This window comes from Scyliorhinus torazame, chromosome 5 (genome assembly GCF_047496885.1).
Source record: "Scyliorhinus torazame isolate Kashiwa2021f chromosome 5, sScyTor2.1, whole genome shotgun sequence".
In the NCBI taxonomy this organism is placed as follows: domain Eukaryota; kingdom Metazoa; phylum Chordata; class Chondrichthyes; order Carcharhiniformes; family Scyliorhinidae; genus Scyliorhinus; species Scyliorhinus torazame.
Genome location: NC_092711.1, coordinates 165,358,966 through 165,378,407, shown reverse-complemented (window position 1 = coordinate 165,378,407; position 19,442 = coordinate 165,358,966). Strand labels below are relative to the sequence as shown.

The 19,442-nt window shown below is 46.3% G+C and overlaps 1 protein-coding gene and 1 long non-coding RNA gene across 2 annotated transcripts in view; both read right to left on the bottom strand.

The window, feature by feature from the left end:
• Positions 1–19,442, bottom strand: part of LOC140418020 (uncharacterized) — an 86,351-nt gene that overhangs the window by 58,453 nt on the left and 8,456 nt on the right. The gene's annotated exons all lie outside the window — the stretch shown is intronic.
• Positions 8,586–10,264, bottom strand: LOC140420452 (uncharacterized). Its single transcript, XR_011946376.1, has 2 exons — positions 10,110–10,264; positions 8,586–8,953 (listed from the first exon to the last, which is right to left on the bottom strand). It is a non-coding gene; the product is annotated as an uncharacterized lncRNA (long non-coding RNA).

The following is a 19,442-nucleotide window of genomic DNA, read 5'->3' as shown; positions in this document are numbered from 1 at the left end:
CCGTCATTCCCATTTCATGTCCCACGCCTTGCACCTTCTCATCCTTGGGTAACTATCCACCTCTCTTTGAAAATTAATTAGTGAATCATACCGCTGCATTTTCAGGCAGATCCTGGAATTCACTGAGTTTTGCTCAACTGCCATTGTGATACAGGTAGTTCAGTGAAGGTTTTGCAGTGGGCAGTACGAGAGTATTTCAAAAATATCAACTGAAAAATATGTTTGAATATTAAAATTATTGGATGGGAGGGTAGAGCTGGTCCAGGGTTCAGAATGATTTTTCTCCTGGTCACTGGGACCCTGAAGCCTCCACTTCCTGTTCCCTCACCAAAATGGCCGCACATGCGCCGCTTCTACCAAGTTTCTACTTTGTTTCTACCAAGATGGCGGCCGGTCACCTGGGTCAGTGGGCCGACACTAGACTCTGGACACTTTGGGAGCAGAAGGGGACAAATAGAAGTGGAGAGACAAGAGGTGAAAGAGACAGATTTTATACAACTACAACTTCATCCATGATTGAATAGTGGAGTGGACTCGATGGGCTGAATGGCCTTACTTCCGCTCCTATGTCTTATGGTTTTATGGTCTAACTTGAACAATAACTTTGACAGAATCTCAAACCCCCAACTTCCCCAAAGTAAGAGGTGTATATGAAAACCACCACCTCCAATTCACACATCGTCCTGACTTGTCTGACATCCAGAATTGGGTGAGCAGACATTTCCTCCAATTAAACATTGGAAATAGTGAAGTCATTGAGTTTGTACATTCTCCCAGTGTCTGCGTGGGTGTCATCCCCACAACCCAAAGATGTGCAGCGTGGGTGGATTGGCCACGCTAAATTGGAAAATAATAATTGGGAACTCGAAATTTATTTTAAAAAATAAATAGTGAAGCCATTGTCTTATGGCCCTGCTACAAACTCCATTCTCTAGCCACCATCCACCTCGCTGGAAACTGTGTTTATTTTATCCTTTCACAGGGAGTGGATATTGCTGGGAGAAATCATTGCCCACTCCAAATTGCCCTCGAGAAGATGGTAGTGAGTTGTCTTCTCAAACCGCTGAAACACATGATGTGTAGGTTGAGTCACAGCATAGCCAGGGTGGAAGTTCCAGGATTTTCACCCAACAACAGTGAAGGAACAGTGACATAGTTCCAAGTCAGGATATTGTGTGGCTTGGAGGGGAACCTGCAGGTGATGATGTTCTCATGTGTCTGCTGTTCTTGTTGTATGAGGTGGTCAAGGGTTGAAAAGTACTGTCTAAAGAGCCTGATGAGTTGCTGCAGTGCATCTTGTAGGTGATACACGCACTGTGTGCGACTAATGCAGATTTCAATGTCATATTTGACCAGATGAGCTTTTGACTACATATTTGCACCATCACTAAGACTGTTTATATCCAGCTCAATAATATTACCTGACCTAGCCCTCACCTCAGTGTGTCTGCTCTGAAACCAACATCTATGCAACTGTTATCTTTAAACTTGATGATTCCAACACACTCCTGACCAGCATCCCAACTTTTATCATCTGTAAACTTGAGATCATTTGCTGCCCATTTTCTCACTCTTACCAATTCCCTTTTCACTTGGCGCAGTCTTATCAACTGGTTGAACTGTTGATTACCAGAGGCAGCAGCAACACATCCAGCTCTACCTGGCCCTGCTCTCCTCTGCCTAAACTGGTCACTATTTCTGGATTGTTCCTGGAAGCAAGGACAACCCAGATTCTGTTCTTCATGATCATCTTCTTAAATCTCTCTCCTGACTTCGAACAAGTGCAAGGAGCTCATTGATTTCTTTGTCACTGACACTGAGATCACCCGTTCAGCTGAATCTACTTCCAAAAGTTATTTGTGAACTCGCCTGTGTCTCATTAGGTTTTGTGACTGCGTGAATCCCTTCCCACACATGGAGCAGTTGAAAGGCCTCTCCCCGGTGTGAACTCGCTGGTGTGTTAGAAGGTCAGGTGAATTAGTAAATCTCTTCCCACACTTGAAGCAGATGAACGGTCTTTCCCCAGTGTGACCACGCTTGTGTTTCAGCAGGTGTGATGAACTGCTGAATCCCTTCATACACACAGAGCAGATGAATGGCCGCTCTCCAGTGTGAATTTGCTGGTGTGTGCGAAGGTTGAACAATCGATTAAATTGTTTCCCACACATGGAGCAGGTGAAAGGTCTCTCCGGTGAGTGACTACGCAGATGAGTTTCCAGTTGGGATGGAGATATGAATGCCTTCCCACAGGCCCGGCATTTCCAAGGTTTGTCTATGGTGTGGATATCCTTGTGTCTCTCCAGGTTGGACGATTTCACACCTGTAGATTTCAAATTTCCCATAAAAAGAGTTTATAAACATCATCATTGTCAACACCGAATAAAAATAAAGGACAGACAATTCTCGTTTGTATGGAACAGGTTTTCTGCACTTCTTTCTGCGAAACAGTAAATCCTCATCACATACGTTCTTCCTCTTTCCTATGCTGGAATCCAAACCCCAGGGTGACAAACCAGCCCACATTTTATGGGCCATATTTGAATCCACTGAGATTTGCTGCTTGGGTGTCTGACTCGTCAACTGGACCTATGTAGAACTCTGTTCCAACCGTTCTGGCAGCCAACCACCCCCTCCCTGGCCTCACATTTCTGTCAGCAGCCCACCCAACACCGCCCACCTCTTCACACAGACCCATGCAGGCTTACCTTTAATTTTCACCATGAGAGTTTGTCAGTCTGCCAAACCTTTCAAACCACCTTCAAAATTCCTTTCCTTACAGTTTACCCGCTCCCTCCACTCTGGCTGGGTTGAGTTCTCAAGTCCCTCAGTGTAGAGTGAGAATAAATCAGTAATTTTCTCTCCTGGTCACTGGAATCCTGATGCCCCGCCCACTCTGTTGTTTCACCAAGACGGCCGCAGCTGAAGCAAACAAGCCCCGGGAGCTGCAAAATCAGGATCTGTGGGTTCTTCTTGGCAGTTTGGGGCCTCCAGCGGGTGTTTGTGAATCCTCCCCGCCCACCTCCCAGGGTTTCCTTCCTTCCCAGAGATCAGAATCCTCATTGATTTGAGTGCAAAGTGACAACTCTTATTTATTGTTCCCCTCCCCCATCCTCTGATGTGAACCATCCTCCAGTCGCTGAAGCAGGATGGTGACCTTTAACCTGGGCCTGTTCCTAGGAGGGAGAAGCCCCGCAGCTGCAAATCAGGGAGCTGACAATGATTGTGAAGGGTTTGCGGATCCTCCCTCCCACCGCCTGATGCTAACATTGCTTCCGCGGGACAAAGGACTCTCCTCCAGACGAACAACAGCATTGCGCCTGCGCGCTACTGTCTCACCTCATCAACCGCACTGCGCATGCTCCAGATCACAATGGGAATGATTGATGGCGGCTCCGGACCACTAGTAATAGGGGGCGGGACTGGAGGACCGAATGGGAGCAGCTGGTCCTCCAACCAATCGGAGCGAATGAGGGGCAGTGAATGAAGCATGCACAATGCGGGAAATGGTGAGGGGTGGATGCTTTTTTTCTTGGATCTGTAATTTGTAAGCGGCAAATTGCAGATCGGAGCGTATGATGGAGCCGGCGTGTGGACGGGACAATTTCTATAAAGGTTCTGTCATCTACAAACTCCCTCAAAAACTCAGCAATCCCATTTGTACTGAGCGGGGCCAAAGATCCCTAAAGTCGTCCCGGTTAATGATCACCATCTTTATTGGGGGCAATGTGCAGCACTGAGCATGTGCGGCCGCCACGTTGGGGGCAATATTTTCATAGCTGGGTGGAGCTTGTCCCCCATTGTTTCGAATAGAGACAAACTGTCCATCAAACTGGGTCACCCTTTGTGTCCCAGTGTCTTAATGAGGAGGCAGGGTGGAAGCAGGGAAGGAAAGAAAAGGATGTAACTCCTGCTCTCTGGATCCTACTACCTCAAGGGACGTCCTGCCTTATGTGCCCAGAAATCTGTGGCAAACGTACCCTAAAACATATGGAATTATCTTCACTACTCCCAAAATGTTCCCCTACTGAAACCTCAACCACCTGTCCAGGCTCATTCCCCAATACCAGATCCACTGCCCCTTCCCTCGTTGGACTATCTACATATTGCACCAAGAAGGGACTGCTGACAATGACAAGGGGTAAAGTTCAGTTCAGTAGGGCACACGAGTGTTCATCCTAAGTTAGAATTATATTCACACCCAAAGATGTGCTGGTTGGGTGGATTGGCCACGCTAAATTGCCCCTTAATTGGAAAAGAAATATAATTGGCTTCTCTAAAATATTTTTTAAAAGTTAGAATTATAGAATCCCTGTTTCTGGAAGGGCCGTTTACGAGCTTTGATGGGCTTACTGAGCTGTTTGGGTTGGCATGGGGAGAATGTTTTAGGTATATGCGGGTGCTGGACTTTGCAAGGAAGGTCTTCCCGACCTTCCCAATAGTGCCTGTCTCCTCGCTGTTGGAGGTGGTGTTGTCAGCGGACGGGGTGAGGGGGGGGGGGGGGGGGGGGTGGCGACAGGGGATCGTCTCGGTGATTTACAGGAGGGTTTTGGAGGAGGATGGGGTGTCCATGGAGGTGTTAATGCGAAGTGGGAGGAAAAGCTGGCTGTGGCGCTGGAGGAGGGTTGTGTGCTGCGGAGGCTAAACGCCTCGATTTTGTGTGTGAGGCTGGGGCTGATACCGCTGAAGGTGGTGTACAAGGTGCACCTTACAAAGTCTTGAGGTCTTGGCACCTTCAGGTGATGCCACCTAAGACAGAGTAAATAAAATCAGGAATACTCAGGAAGTATCAATTTGAGGATCATAGATGTCTCAGAGATAACAAAGGAATAGATCAGAGTTTTAGCAACAGATGCTCTGAGCCTTGGGTGGAGTCAGGCGATGTTACTGAGGTGGAATCCAGTCTTCAAGATGATGTAAATATGTGGTTGGGAGCAAGTCACGGGGTCAAATATCACACCAACCATTTGGACAATGTCTTTCAATCTCAATCTCAAAACAATGACCAGGGTGAGGGATGGAGTCAGTGGCTAATAAAGGAGTTTGTTACAGGGGCTGAACGCAATGTCTTCCCATTACTGAAGTGGAGAAAGTTTCTGCTCACCCATTACTTACTGTCAGAACTGTGTGTGCCTTGGAAGGAAAGTTGGATGTGATGGTGTTCACAGACCCGATATCTTGGTCCTTCAAGGAGGCAGAGGTTGAGGGTTTGGGAGATTCTGTCAATGTTCTGGTTGAATTTTGGAAATATAAATTCCCTCTCCTTCTCCGCCTCTGCTCTCAATCTTTTCTCACTCTCCTCCCACCACAGAGGCCTGAAACGTTTCTGGCCCAGACCTGCGGAAGGTTCCCTTCCCTGAACGACATCAGTGAATCAGTTGTTCTTTTGTGAAAATCTGGCAGTTTTCAAGGTCACCTTTTCCTAGTGCCGGCCTCACAGGTTTTGAACATAATATAAGAACATAAGAACTGGAAGCAGGAGTAGGTCACCTGGACCTTCGAGCCTGCTCCGCCATTCAATGAGACCATGGCTGATCTTTTGTCGACTCAGCTCCACTTTCCCGCCAGAACACCATAACCCTTTATTCCTTTATTCTTCAAAAAACTATCTATCTTTATCTTGAAAACATTGAATGAAGGAGCCTCAACTGCTTCACTGGGCAGGGAATTCCATCAATTCACATGGAAGGAAAAAACACCGTTCACAGTGGAGAGAAACCATACATGTGTTGTGTGTGTGGGCGAGGTTTCAGCCAATCTTCTGGCCTGTCAAGACACAAGCGCATTCACACTGGCGCGAAACCGTGGAAATGTGGGGATTGTGAGGCGGCATTTGGTTTCCCGTCTGAGCTGGAAACTCATCGACGCACTCACACTGGGGAGAGACCATTCATCTGCTCCGTGAGTGGGAAGAGATCTACTTGGTCATCAAACTTGCTGACACAACAGCGGGTTCACACTGGAGAGAAGCTGTTCACCTGCTGTGTGTGTGGAAAAGGATTCACTGATTCATCCAAGAGACTGAAACAGCAGCGAGTTCACACCGGGGAGAGACCATTTGCCTGCACTGAGTGTGGGAAGGGATTCACTCATATATCCACCCTGCTGAGACACCAGCGAGTTCACACTGACAAAATACCTTTTAAATGTCTGCACTGTGGGAAGTTCTTTAAAAGCTCTGGAAAACGGATGTACCATCAACATGTTCACACTGATGGGAGACATTTTAAATGCCCAGACTATGTGAAATGTTATAAAGTCTCCTGGGAGCTGATGGCCCATCAACATATTCACACTGATGAGAGACCGTTCAGGTGCTCTCGCTGTGTGACTGGGTTCAGGCGATCATCTCAACTCACTGTCCAACGGCGAAGTCACACTGGGGAGAGGCCATTCATCTGATTGTGGGAAGGGATTCATGCAGTCATCCGCCTTGCTGAAATACTAGTGGGATCATATTGGGGTGGTACAGCAGCACAGTGGGTAGCACTGTTGCTTCATAGCGCCAGGGTCTCAGGTTCAATCCCAGCTCTGGGTCACTGTCCGTGTGGAGTTTCCACATTCTTCCCGTGTTTGCGTGGGTGTCACCCCCACACCCCAAAAGATGTGCATGGTAGGTGGATTGAACATGCTAAATTGCCCCTTAATTGGAAAAGGTGAATTGGGTACTCTAAATTTAAAAAAAAAACAGAACAATACAGCACAGGAACAGGCCCTTCGGCCCTCCAAGCCTGCGCCGACCCTGGTATCTGCCTAAACTAAAACTGTCTGCACTTATGGAGTCCATATCCTTCCATTCCCACCCTATTCATATATTTATCTAGATGTCCCTAAAATGCCGCGACGGTACCGGCTCCCACCACCTCCCCAGGCAGCACGTTCCATATATTTCCCACCCTATGTAAAAAACCTGCTCCGCACATCTGTTCTGAACTTTTCCCCGTGCACTTTAAACCTATGTCCCCGAGTACTTGACCCTCCTACCCTAGGAAAGAGCACCTGACTATCCACTCTGTCCATACCACTCATAATCTTGTAAACCTCTATCAGCTCGCCTCTCAACCTCCGTCGTTCCAGTGAGAACTGACCGAGTTTATCTAACGTGCTGTTGGGTAATTTGGACATTCTGAATTCTCCCTCCGTGTACCCGAACAGACGGCAGAATGTGGCGACTCAGGGCTTTTCACTTCATTGCAATGTTAATGTGAGCTTACTTGTGACAAGAGATTATTATTAAAGACAGACCTTTCAAATGTCTAAACTGTGGGAAATTCTATAAAACGTCCGGGGAACTGATGCCCCATCAGCTTGTTCACTGATGAGAGACCGTTCAGGTGCTCTCACTGTGGGACGAGATTCATGCGATCGGAGCAACTCACTGTACACCGGCGAATTCACACTGGGGAGATCCAATATTTCCTCATAGTTAAAATTCTCCATCCCTGGTAACATCATCATAAATCTCCTCTGCAGCAGGCAGCACGAGGTCCCAGGTTCGATCCCGACTCTGGGTCACTGTCCGTGCGGAGTTTGCACATTCTCCCCCCGTTTGCGTGGGGTTTCGCCCCCACCACACAAAGTTGTGCAGGGTAGGTCGATTGGCCACAATAAATTGCCCCTTAATTGGAAAAATTAATTGGGAACTCTAAATTTAAATAAATAAATCTCCTCTGCAGTCTCTCTCGTGTGATCACATCCTTCATGTAATATGGCTGTGGTCTAACTGGTGTTTGATGCAGTTCCAGCACAATCTCCCTGTTCTCATAATCTCAGCCCTCGGCTACCAAAGGAAACTATCCCACCTGCCTTCCTAAGCACTGAGGAGAGAGAGTGATTGGCAGCTGAGAGAGACAGAGGGAGAGAGAGGAAGCAGAGGGAGTGAGAGGCACCAGAGAGAAAGGAGCACCAGAGACTGAGAGAGGCAGGAGAGAGAGAGGAGAGAAGAGCGAGACAGTCTAGTCAGTAACAAAAATAAGTAATGGAATTGAGTTCAGACATGGATCTGCATGAACTGACACCACTTTACTGACAGATTGACATGCTAGTTACTTTACTTGAATCAATGTTATTCAATTTTGAATAAAGGGTAAGATTAACTATATCACAATCACCCAGTATCAACTAGGTCTTCTGTTTAATACAGAACAGGATTAAACCCAGTGTCCAATATTCGAGGTCTCTGTGGCTGTTGGATGCCTGGTTTCACTGTACAGCTGACGAGCCCACAGCTTCACTGAACTCGTCTACCCAGGGTCTGTTTCTAAACCCTCATCACAACATATTACCTGGTTAGCTATTGCATATATCATCATGGTCAGACACCTCACACAAAGCTCAAGCAGAAACAACGGTTCTTCTTTCTACTGATCCTAGCTCCTACAATGGGTCACAGCATCTCCAGCCCTCAGCTCTGTTACTGGGCTGCCATTGACATGAGCAACAAAGAGACAGCAAGTTGCCTGAGGCTGAATGGGAAGTTGAAACTTGTGACTCAAAACCAACTGTGTAAGATCTCTGAAAAGATCAGGAATTTTAAAAGATAAATTCTATACCCAGTGAACAAATTAATGAGACATAAGACAACAACATCATGTTTTATGATTTTTACTGCAACAAACTAGAAGCAACAATGCCTTAACATTATTTTAATAGGGAACGTATCCCTTAAACTATAAATAGAATGTTGCCCTTTTACTTTTCAAGACAATCAAAAATCACACTCCATGGTTTCGTCGCTGAAGTTGTCACTCAAGTCTCCTGGAACCAGCCCAATGTGATTCTTCATTCCTGTGTTTACTTCCATTCTGTTCCTTCGCCTGACTGGCAATCCTTAACCCCAGATGTGTCTTTTGCAGTGATAGTTTTCCTGATGATATTCAGGTCCTGATAAACCAAGTGACTCTTCCAAATCCTGAAGTGACGTTCGTTTTTTTTCTGCAAATCTTCATCTAATATCCTGTAAAAGGAATTTATAAATGGAAATTGAGAACAGGCAATTCTAGTTTCCATCCAACACACTCTCCCTCCATTCTCACTCTGTAATGTTCATCCTCCTAATTCCCTAAAGGTGCTGATTCAGGCTGACTGACAGATCCCTGCTCACTGCTTCCTGTCTTGGAGAGGCCTGAAAATCTCCATGCAGACTGAACTCAAAATGTGTGGAACATACAGACTGGATTCACTTCCTTTCTCTACAGTTGCTGCAAGTTACCAATGACCCCTCAGGATGAGAAAAGAAATGGAAAGATAAAGTAGACTTGGAGCGGCTGCTGCCTCTTGGGCATTCCAGAACAAGAGGTAATAGTCTTACGGTAAGTGGTAGCAAATTCAAAACAGTTTTAATTTAAAAAAATGTTTTTTTTAGAGTAACCAATTTTTTTTTTCCAATTAAGGGGCAATTTAGTGTGACCAATCCACCTACTCTGCACATCTTTGGGTTGTGGGGGTGAATCCTACGCAGACACGGGGAGAAAGTGCAAATTCCACAGGCAGTGACCCGGGGCCGGGATCGAACCCAGGTCCTCAGCACCGTAGACAGCAGTGCTAACCACTGGTCCACGGTGCTGCCCTATTCAAAACAGAGTTGAGGAAAAACTGTTTCTCCCAAGGGCTGTGAATATGTGGAATTCACTACCCCAGAGTGCGGTGGAGCTGGGACAGTGAGTAAATTTAGAGTTGGACAGATTTTTAATCGGGTTCAATGGTTCTGAAGAACTCTCAGGACAGTGGAGATAAGGCCAGGATGAGATCAGCCATGACCGAATGGCGGAGCAGATTCGATGGTGAAGGAGCAGCGCACCAAAGCTAGTGACATCGAAACAAACCTGTTGGACTTTAATCTGGTGTTGTAAGACTTCTTACTGTGCCCACCCCAGTCCAACGCCGGCATCTCCACATTATGAACTTCTGAAAGGGGCAGACATTGATTTGATTCCCAGATGTTGCCCAGAGGAGGAAGTTTTAGTCTGAAACTCATTGTCCAATCTCCACATTGTGACATCACAAAGGAGCTCATCCTCTAAATCAGCCAATAGGAATCGATCCGCTCCGCGGTGACGTCAATGCATTAGTGCGCACACGCGGGCGCGCGGACGCGCGAGCCCTGTCCCCACCCTTTGTTCTCTCTTCCCCAACACATCCTCGAAACGGTTTCCAGGCAACCGGCTGACAGTTCCGGCCATCGGTGGTATCCCCATCCCCTGACCCGGGACTGCGCATGTCTTAGGGAGAGGGGAAGCTCCGCATGCGCAGGAGAGCTCACTTCCGCTGACCTTTCCGCTCAGATGTTGACCAATGGAAAGACTGGGAGGACCAGAAATAATCTGCCCCTCCGCCAATCAGATGCGGAAGTTGGAAAAGGAGGTTTCTGCGGAGCAAAGCTGTTGTTCCTTGAACCCTGAATGAGCTTGAGCTGCAGACAGACTCCTGTCTCCAACATCTGTGAGTAAAACACTTTCTTTTCTCCCCCTTTTCTCATTCTCACTTTTAATTGGTCACTTGCAGCAACTGAAGGGAAAGGAAGTGAATCCAGGGAGGGTGCAGACTCTGCAAAGCTTGGCCCAGGTCTCTCTCTCTCTTAAAGACATTGACATCCTTTGCTCCCTCAGCTTGACACATTTATTTGTCTGGCTAAAAGGATGTTCACAATTAAAGGGCTGGTTTCTCCAGGAGATGGCTGGCATTGATGGGGTCAGTAAACAGGCCAAATCCAACCCAGCCAATTACTTCCCTGTCTGAATACTCTCCATCATCAGCAAAGTGATGGAAGGAGTCATCAAAGGTCCTATTAAGTGGCACTTATTCTGCAATAACCTGCTCCTGGACGCTCAGTTTGGGTTCCGCCAGGGTCACTCAGCTCCTGACCTCATTACATCCTTGGTTCAAACTTGGACGAAAGAGCTGACTGCCAGAAGTGAGGTGAGAGTGACTCCCCTTGACATCAAGGCAGCATTTGACCTAGTATGGCATCAAGGAGCCCCAGCTAAACTGGAGTCAATGGGAATCGGGGGATAACTTTCCACCGATTGGAGTCATACCTGGCACAAAGGAAGATGGTTGTGGTGATTGGAGGTCAATCATCTCAGCTCCAGGACATCACTGCAGGAGTTCCTCAGGGCAGTATCCTAGGCCCAACCATCTTCAGCTGTTTCATCAATGATCTCCCTTCCATCATAAGGTGAGAAGTGGTGATGTTTGTGGATGACTGCACAATGTTCAGCACCATTCTCAACTCCTCAGATAATGAAGCAGTCCATGTCCAAATTCAGTAAGACCTGGACAATATCCAGACTTGGGCTGATAAGTGGCAAGTTACATTCGCGCTACACAAGTGCCAGGCAATGACCATCTTCGAAAAGAGAGGATCTAACTACCACCCCTTGACATTCAGTGGCATTCCCATCGCTGACACCCACACAACCAACATCCTGGGGGTTACCATTGATCAAAAACTGAACTGGACTAGCCATATTAATACTGTAGCTACCAGGGCAGATCAAGGGTTGGGAATCCTACGACGAGTAACACGCTTCCTGATACCCCAAAGCCTGTCCACCAGACATCTACAAGCACAAGTCAGGAGTGTAATCGATTGCGCTCCACTTTGCTGGATGAGTGCAGCTCCAACAACAAAGAAGCTCTATCCAGGACAAAGCAGCCTAATTGATTGTACCCCCTTCCATAAACATTCAAATCTTCCACCACCGACAAACAGTAGCAGCCATGTATACCATCTACAAGATACACTGCAGTAACTCCGAAAGGTTCCTCAGACAGCAACTTCCAAACCCACAACCACTACCATCTAGAAGGACAAGAGCAGCAGAAACCTGGGAAGCCCACCACCTAGAAGTTCTCCTCCAAGTTACTCACCACCGTGACTTGGAAATATATTGCCATTCCTTCACTGTCCCTGAGGCAACATCCTGGAATTCCCTCCCTAACAGCACAGGGGATGTACCTACACCTCCAGGACTGCAGCAGTTCAAGAAGGCAGCTCACCACTACTTCGGAAGGGCAACTGGGGAAGGGCAATAAATGCCGGCCTAACCAGCATTGTCCACATCCCGTAAATTAATTTTTAAAAATTTAATATTGGACAGAGAAATGTCTAGTGTCGTTATATGGTATGTATTGTAGATATTATTGATGGTTCTGTAATAAAATACATGGATTATTATTTCTACTTTTGTAACGTAGTACTGTACCTACATTATATATTTCCAGTTATAGTGATTGCAGCACTGACAGAATCCATTTGGGAACTCAAGTCAATGCTGAGTCTCTGTCCAGCAATGCAGTCAGTCCCATTCCCCCTCGATATCCCTGTTCACCTGCAAGTTTATTTTCTTCAAGTAACCATCCTATTTTACTTTAAATTATTGATCATCTCGACTTCCACAACCCTTGTGGGCAGTGAGTTCCCTGTCATGACTAAATAAAATTCTTCCTCAGAATTTCCCTACCTCTAATCAGTAAATATACTTATATGGAGATTCTCTACTCTTGTACAGGTTTTAGTGAGTTTAGATTTGTTGATCAGCACCTTCACGAAAACTGGGAGGGAAAATAAGTGAATACAATCTGTATATTACACACATTTTTCATCCAGTAATATCGACATATATCTGTCTGGCAGCCTGCATGAAGATTTTCAGGTCTCTGTGTCCAGGACAGGAAGCAGTGAGCTTGGATCTGTCAATGAGCCTGAATCAGCACCTTCAGGAGAATTGGGAGGGTGAATATTAGATACAATGAAAATGAAATGAAAATCGCTTATTGTCACAAGTAGGCTTCAAATGAAGGTACTGTGAAAAGCCCCTAGTCGTCACATTCCGGCGCCTGTTCGGGGAGGCTGTTACGGGAATTGAACCGTGCTGCTGGCCTGCCTTGGAGTGTGTGGGATTGAGATTTACAGCATTTCAGGGGAAGAGAGAGGAAAGAATGTTCGATATAAACTAGAATTGTCTGTTCTGAGTTTCTATCCTGTACTGACAATGATTACTATTGTAAAATCTGTTTGCAGGAAGTTCGAACGAGAGGAGTTTGAGGCCGATATCTCAAACTAAATATCACATCAAGAACTGACTGAGTAACTCAATTCTTGGGATCATCGGCCTTTGAATCTAGAAGGAGAAATGTTTGTTTATTCTGTCTGCTTCACGAGATTTTAAACATTAGTGTGTCTGGAAAAGCACTGAGACACAAACACACACCCGTGTGAGACTGTTACAGAGCACTGACTGTGGAAAGAGCTTTAACCAGTGACACAATCTGAAAAAGTACTACACCATTCACAGCAGGGAGAGACTGTATAGGTGTTCTGTGTGTGGACGAGGCTTCACTGATTGGCCAACGCGGTGAGACGCAAGATCACCTGGACCATGGAGAAACCATGGAAATGTGAGGATTGTGGGAAGGGATTCACAGCCCCACACGAGCTGGCAAGGCATCAACACAGTCACACTGGAGAGAGACCTTTCACCTCTCAGTGTTTAAAGGGATTCACTGCCATTGGCAGCCTGCGGAGACACGAACGAGTTCACACTGGGGAGAGGCCATTCATCTGCACTGTGTGTGAAAAGGGGTTCACTGACATTGGCAGCCTGCGGAGACACGAACGAGTTCACACCGGGGAGAGGCCATTCATCTGCACTGTGTGCGATAAGGGATTCACTCATTTACACAACCTGCAGACCCACCAGCGAGTTCACACCGGGGAGAGACCATTCATCTGCACTGTGTGTGATAAGGGATTTACTCGGTTACCCCACCTGCAGAGACACCAGAGAGTTCACACCGGGGAGAAGCCGTTCATCTGCACTGTGTGTGATAAGGGATTCACTCAGTTATCCCACCTGCAGAGACACCAGCGAGTTCACACCGGGGAGAAGCCGTACATCTGCTCTGTGTGTGATATGGGATTCACTCAATTATCCAACCTGCGTAGCCACAATGTCACTCACACCAAGAGCAGGCCCTTTAAATGCTTTGATTGCAGGAAGGGTTTCAAAAGCGCTCAGCTACTGATGTCCCACCAGCGCATTCACACTGAGGAGAGACCGTTCAGCTGCTCTCACTGCACAAAGAGGTTTCAAACATCATCCAGATTGCGGAGACACCAGCGAGTTCACACTAGAAAGAAGCCATTCACCTGCTCTCACTGTGGGGAGGGATTCACTCAGTCGTCCAACATGCTGAAACACCAAAGGGTTCACAGGTGATGTTGGGTTAGATTCTGCTATTAATCACATCCAGGACTGAACCTGGAGTGGGTGAAAGTGTTTGTCTCCTCGCCAACTCCTGGTGCTCGGACGTGATGACCCTGGCGAACTACTGCTCCCCGGATCTGGAATACCCGACTGAAGTGCCGTCCAAACTACCTTCCATGGGAATTCTCTTCTGCCATCATCACGGCGGTCTACATCCCACCCCAGGCGGAAGTGAAGAAGGCGCTTGATGAATTGTACACCGCACTGCTATAAATAACAATGAAGCAGAATACCCGGAGGCCTTGTTCATCGTGGCCGGGGACTTCAACCAGGCCAACCTCGAGTGTACTGCCAAAATTTCACCAACACATCTCCTGTCCCGACAGGGACCCCAACATCCTTGACTGGAAGTATCGGCAGTATCAAGGTGCTAAAGTACATCCTGTACTTTCCCACTAACCTGCAGACAAAACAGCTGCAACTGTACTGTGTATAAACGTGTGTTATTGTAACTACTCCTTGAGATGCTTCGGTTCGCTGAAGCATTCCCTGCATGTTTATAATAAAGATTCCCAAACTTTACCCTACTCTAGACTCTGAGTGACATTTGTCCCAAAACAACCTGGTGTCAGGAACAGGATCCACTGACGGCTCTGATTAAAGGAAAGTCCCCGTGGACAGCAGATACCGGGGTGAGTATTGTTTGTTTTATACCACCCGTGTTTAGTTCAGTCTGACTGACCACTGGGGACTCCTCAGAACCTCAGGGAGCTGTTTCTGGTCTGTTTCTTTGACATCCATTCAATGCAATTTCAATAACTGGAACATTTCAGGCAGGGAATTGTCGGTTTTATACCAAGGATATGTTTGGGGGCGATACTGAAGTCCCCGTGACCGAGAGGGTTTTGTAGCTGCCAAAATATGAGGGGATAAAGGCGTACGGGAGGTGAAACAGAAAGAGTTAGGCAGTTGGACAGAGTTTGGCGTGTGTTCAGAGGTCCCAGATAGGGGTCAGCCAGCATCATCACATCGATGGATCTGCACAGAAAAGGTCCAACCAGGTGGAACTTATAAGGCCCAAGGTGAGGTCAGTGACGCGGGAATTTGAAGAAGTCTTCGGAGAGAAAGAGGTCAGAGTGGACTCACCCACAGCGGGAAAGGTCATTTTGAAATTTCTTTGGCCCTTTTCGTGACATTTTCTCGGAACCTTCAGTCAAGAAACATAAAAGCTGCATTTGCGCTGGGGGATCACCTCCAGAGGGCAGTGTTTCTGCAACCACCTACGGTGCCAGATGGAGATCGAAGACTTTGGAAGTTCAATAAGTTTGTCTATGTTTTGAACAATGTTTCAAGTGTATGGCACTTCTCAGTTAGATCAGTTTTGTCCAAGTCAGGTTGTCCCTACCTGAAGGCAGAAGCTGCCTTGCTTTATTGGTACGAAGGCAGGAAACTCTCGGGCATCTTTATGATGCATGTTGATGGCTGCCTATGTGGTGGTACTAGTGAGTTCCAAAATAATGTTACTGACAGGATCAGAACAACATTTAAGGTTGGAGCCAGGCTTCTGGGACCTTTAAATAAATTGGATTGGAAATCGGGCAGTGTGGGTCTGACGTGACTTTACATCAACAATCTCACGGAGACAGTACGAACCCTGTCACAGTCAATGGGGCCGGGGCCTCACAGAAAGATGAAGGTGTTTCCAAAGCTGGGACTGAACTGCTGCAAAGTTGAATTGATGAATGGGGCCCACAGGCAAGGCCGGATACAAGTTTTGATGTCTTCGAGCTGAGTTCTGTAATGAAACGTCCAGAGGTCGAGGATATTTAACGGGCAAACAAAACATTAAAAAATACAAGATGGAGAAATGTGCGCTGAAATTTCCATCTTTGAGTGAGCTGCAAAATATAAAATGGATTTTTTTAGTGATGCCTCACTCGGATGAGCCTGGCTCAGTGTCTGTACACTGAGTGATGTTTAAAAATCTCTTTCAGCAGAAGAACAGACAAACATTTCTCATTCTAAATTCAAAGGTCGATGATATTCAGCTCCCATGAATCGAGTGACTCTGTCACATCTTGATATGATGTTTGGTGTGAAATTTCTGTCTGTAACTCCTCCCCTTCTAATATCCTGTAAAAGGAGTTTACAAAAGCCATCACTGTTAGTGCAGGATACCCAAATGGAATGTGAAATTCGATCCTATTGTAAGATCCGGGTTTGGCTCCAATCTCAATTGTAACACTCAAATCAATTACATGTCAGACTGTGTTGTGAAAGTTACCTGCAGCTCCTGACTAGTTACAGACCATTCCAGGTACAAGAATATTGTCACAGAATTTATTAAGTTAATTGTAATAAGTACAAAATCACAATAATTAACAAAGGCAGTGGATCAGTCCGTTCACTCTGGATCACCAGCTCTCAGCTTCCAGGTGACTGTGGAGCTGGCTCTTGTTCTGTTGACTGAAGTCTATCCTCTTACTTCATGTTGAGTTGTGCACCGAGCTCCAGAGAATTGTAGCTCATTAACCCTTTCTAGTACCTACCTCTAACCATGGCTGGTAGTTTCCTGTGGTTCTGATTGGCCCAAGCAGCCCATGATCAGTCCCTGATTGGTTAAATGGGGCACGATCAATGTCTGATTGCTCTCTGAAGGATATCGGTCACCTTGCTGATGTGTGATGTCAGTTTCTCATTGTGGTGTCACTTCCTCATGATTAATATTCGTCAGGCTCATCGTCCTAACTGATGCCTAAAGTCACCCATGATTATTGTGGTACATTAATTACAAGCCTTATTTAATACTTCCTGTACACTCTACCTACAATGTAACTACTGTTAGGAGGCCCATTAACTACTCACACAAGAGACCTTGTAACTTATTCGTTCTTATCTCGAGCAAAGCTGATTCCACACCCTTAACGTTCAGGCTAAGTTGATCTCTCTGTACTGAACTAATGTAATCCTTAATGAACAGGAGCAATCCCATCATCTTTTCCGAGCTTCATGCATTCCAATATGTCAAATACCCTTCAACATTTAGATTCCAGCCTTGGTCCCCTTTCAAACAAGTCTCTGTAATGTCTATCAGGACACACATTTATCTCTATCCGTGCTGACAATTCTTTTTTTTAAATTTAGAGTACCCAATTCATTTTTCCAATTAAGGGGCAATTTAGCATGGCCAATCCACCTAGCCTGCACATCTTTCAATTGTGGGGGTGAAACCCACGCAAACACGGGGAGAATGTGCAAACTCCACATGTCAGTGACCCAGAGCCAGGATCGAACCTGGGACCTCGGCGCCGTGAGGCAGCACTGCTAACCACTGCACCACCGTGCTGCCCCATCTGCGCTGACAATTCATCCAATCTCTGTCAAATGCTGCGTGCATTTTCAATCCATTTTCAGGGGTTCAATAATCCAATAGGGATTTCAAGTGAAACCTCTTCATCCAGCGAGTTGTGAGAATGTGGAACTCACTACCACAGTGAGTGGTTGAGGTGAACAGCATGAATGCTGCATGAACAGCTGTATCTTGACAAGGGAGAAAGGAATAGAAGGAGATGCTGATGGGGGGAGATGAAGAGGGCTGGGTGGAGGCTCATGCGGAACATAAATACTGACAGAGACCAATTGAGCCAACTGGCCTGGCCCTATGCTGTAGACTCAATGGAACAGAGACAAATGTATTCATTTTAGATCCACCTGATAAAACTCTTTTCTTGGGATGGAGGCATCACGGGCTGGGTCAGCATTTGTTACCCATTCATAATTGCCCTTGAACTGAGTGGCTTGCTAGGTCATTACAGTGGGGGACAGTTAAGAGTCAACCACATCTGTGTGGCTCTGGAGTCACGTGTGGGCCAGACCAGGTAATGATGGCAGATTTCTTTCACTGAAGGACATTAGTAAAACAGATGGGTTTTTACAACAATCGACAATGGTTCCATGGTCATCATTAGACTTTGAATTCCAAATTTTTATTGAATTAAAATTTCACCATCTGTCCTGGTGGGATTCGAACCCCAGAATAATACCTGGGTCTCTGGATTACTAGTCCAGCGGCAATACCACTAGGCCACCGCCTCCCCCATACTATCCAGGATAAAATAAATGCAAAGTCGTGAGACTGTCCAGAATGTACCTGTTGTGTAGAACCTTGGTCAGACCGCAGCTGGAGGACTGTGTGCAGTTTTACTGCCCTTGTCGCCAGAGGGAAAGGGCAACAAAGGTTCACCAGACTTGTTCCGGGGATGGCAGGACTGCCCTTAGAGGAGAGATTGGAGAAACCTGGCCTGTATTCTCTAGTGTCAAATAATGAGAAGTGATCACAATGAAACCTACAAAATACTGAAAGGAATAGACAGGGGAGGTGCAGGTGAGATGTTTCCCCTGGTTGGGGAGTCTGGAACCAGTGGACACAATTTCAAAATAAGGGGGAAGCCACTTAGGACCGGTCTCGGAGGAGACATTTTTTTACTCACTGTGAGTGTTGTGAATCTTTGGAATTCTCTCCCCCAGAGGGCTGTGGAAGCTCAGTCATTGAGTGTGTTTCAAGCAGAGACTGACAGATTTCTAAATACCAATAACACAAAGGGATATGGGGATAGTGTGGGGGACCCAGACTCACTCACTCACTCACACAGACTCACTCAAGTGGATGATCAGCCATGATCGTATTGAATGTTGGCGCAGGCTCGATGGGCTGAATGGCCAAGTCCTGCTCCAATGTTCCAATGATACAAAGAAAGGTAGGAAAGTGAATTGTGAATAGGACATAAGGAGGTTACAAGGTGATATAGATAGGTTAAGTGAGTGGAAAAAATATGCAAAATGGAGAATAATGTGGGAAAATGTGAAATTGTCCATTTTGGCAGGAAGAATAAAAAAGCTTCTTACCTAAACGGTGAGAGATTGCAGAGCTCTGAGATTCAGAGGGATCTGGGTGTCCAAGAGCATGAATCACAAAAGGCGAGTATACAGGTACAGCAAGTAATTAGGAAAGCTAATAGAATGTTATTGTTTATTGTGAGGGGAATTGAATACAAAAGTAGGTTATGCTCCTGTGAGCGGGAATGAATCCAAAAGAATCCCTCGACATTCAGGTCTGCTTCAAACATCAAACAGATTATTGTTGTAACACCGGCGGGGAGTAAGTCTCTGGGCAAAGGCAGATACCTCTCCACTGAACAAAGGGAATCATCATCATTTATACAATTTCAAATAGTT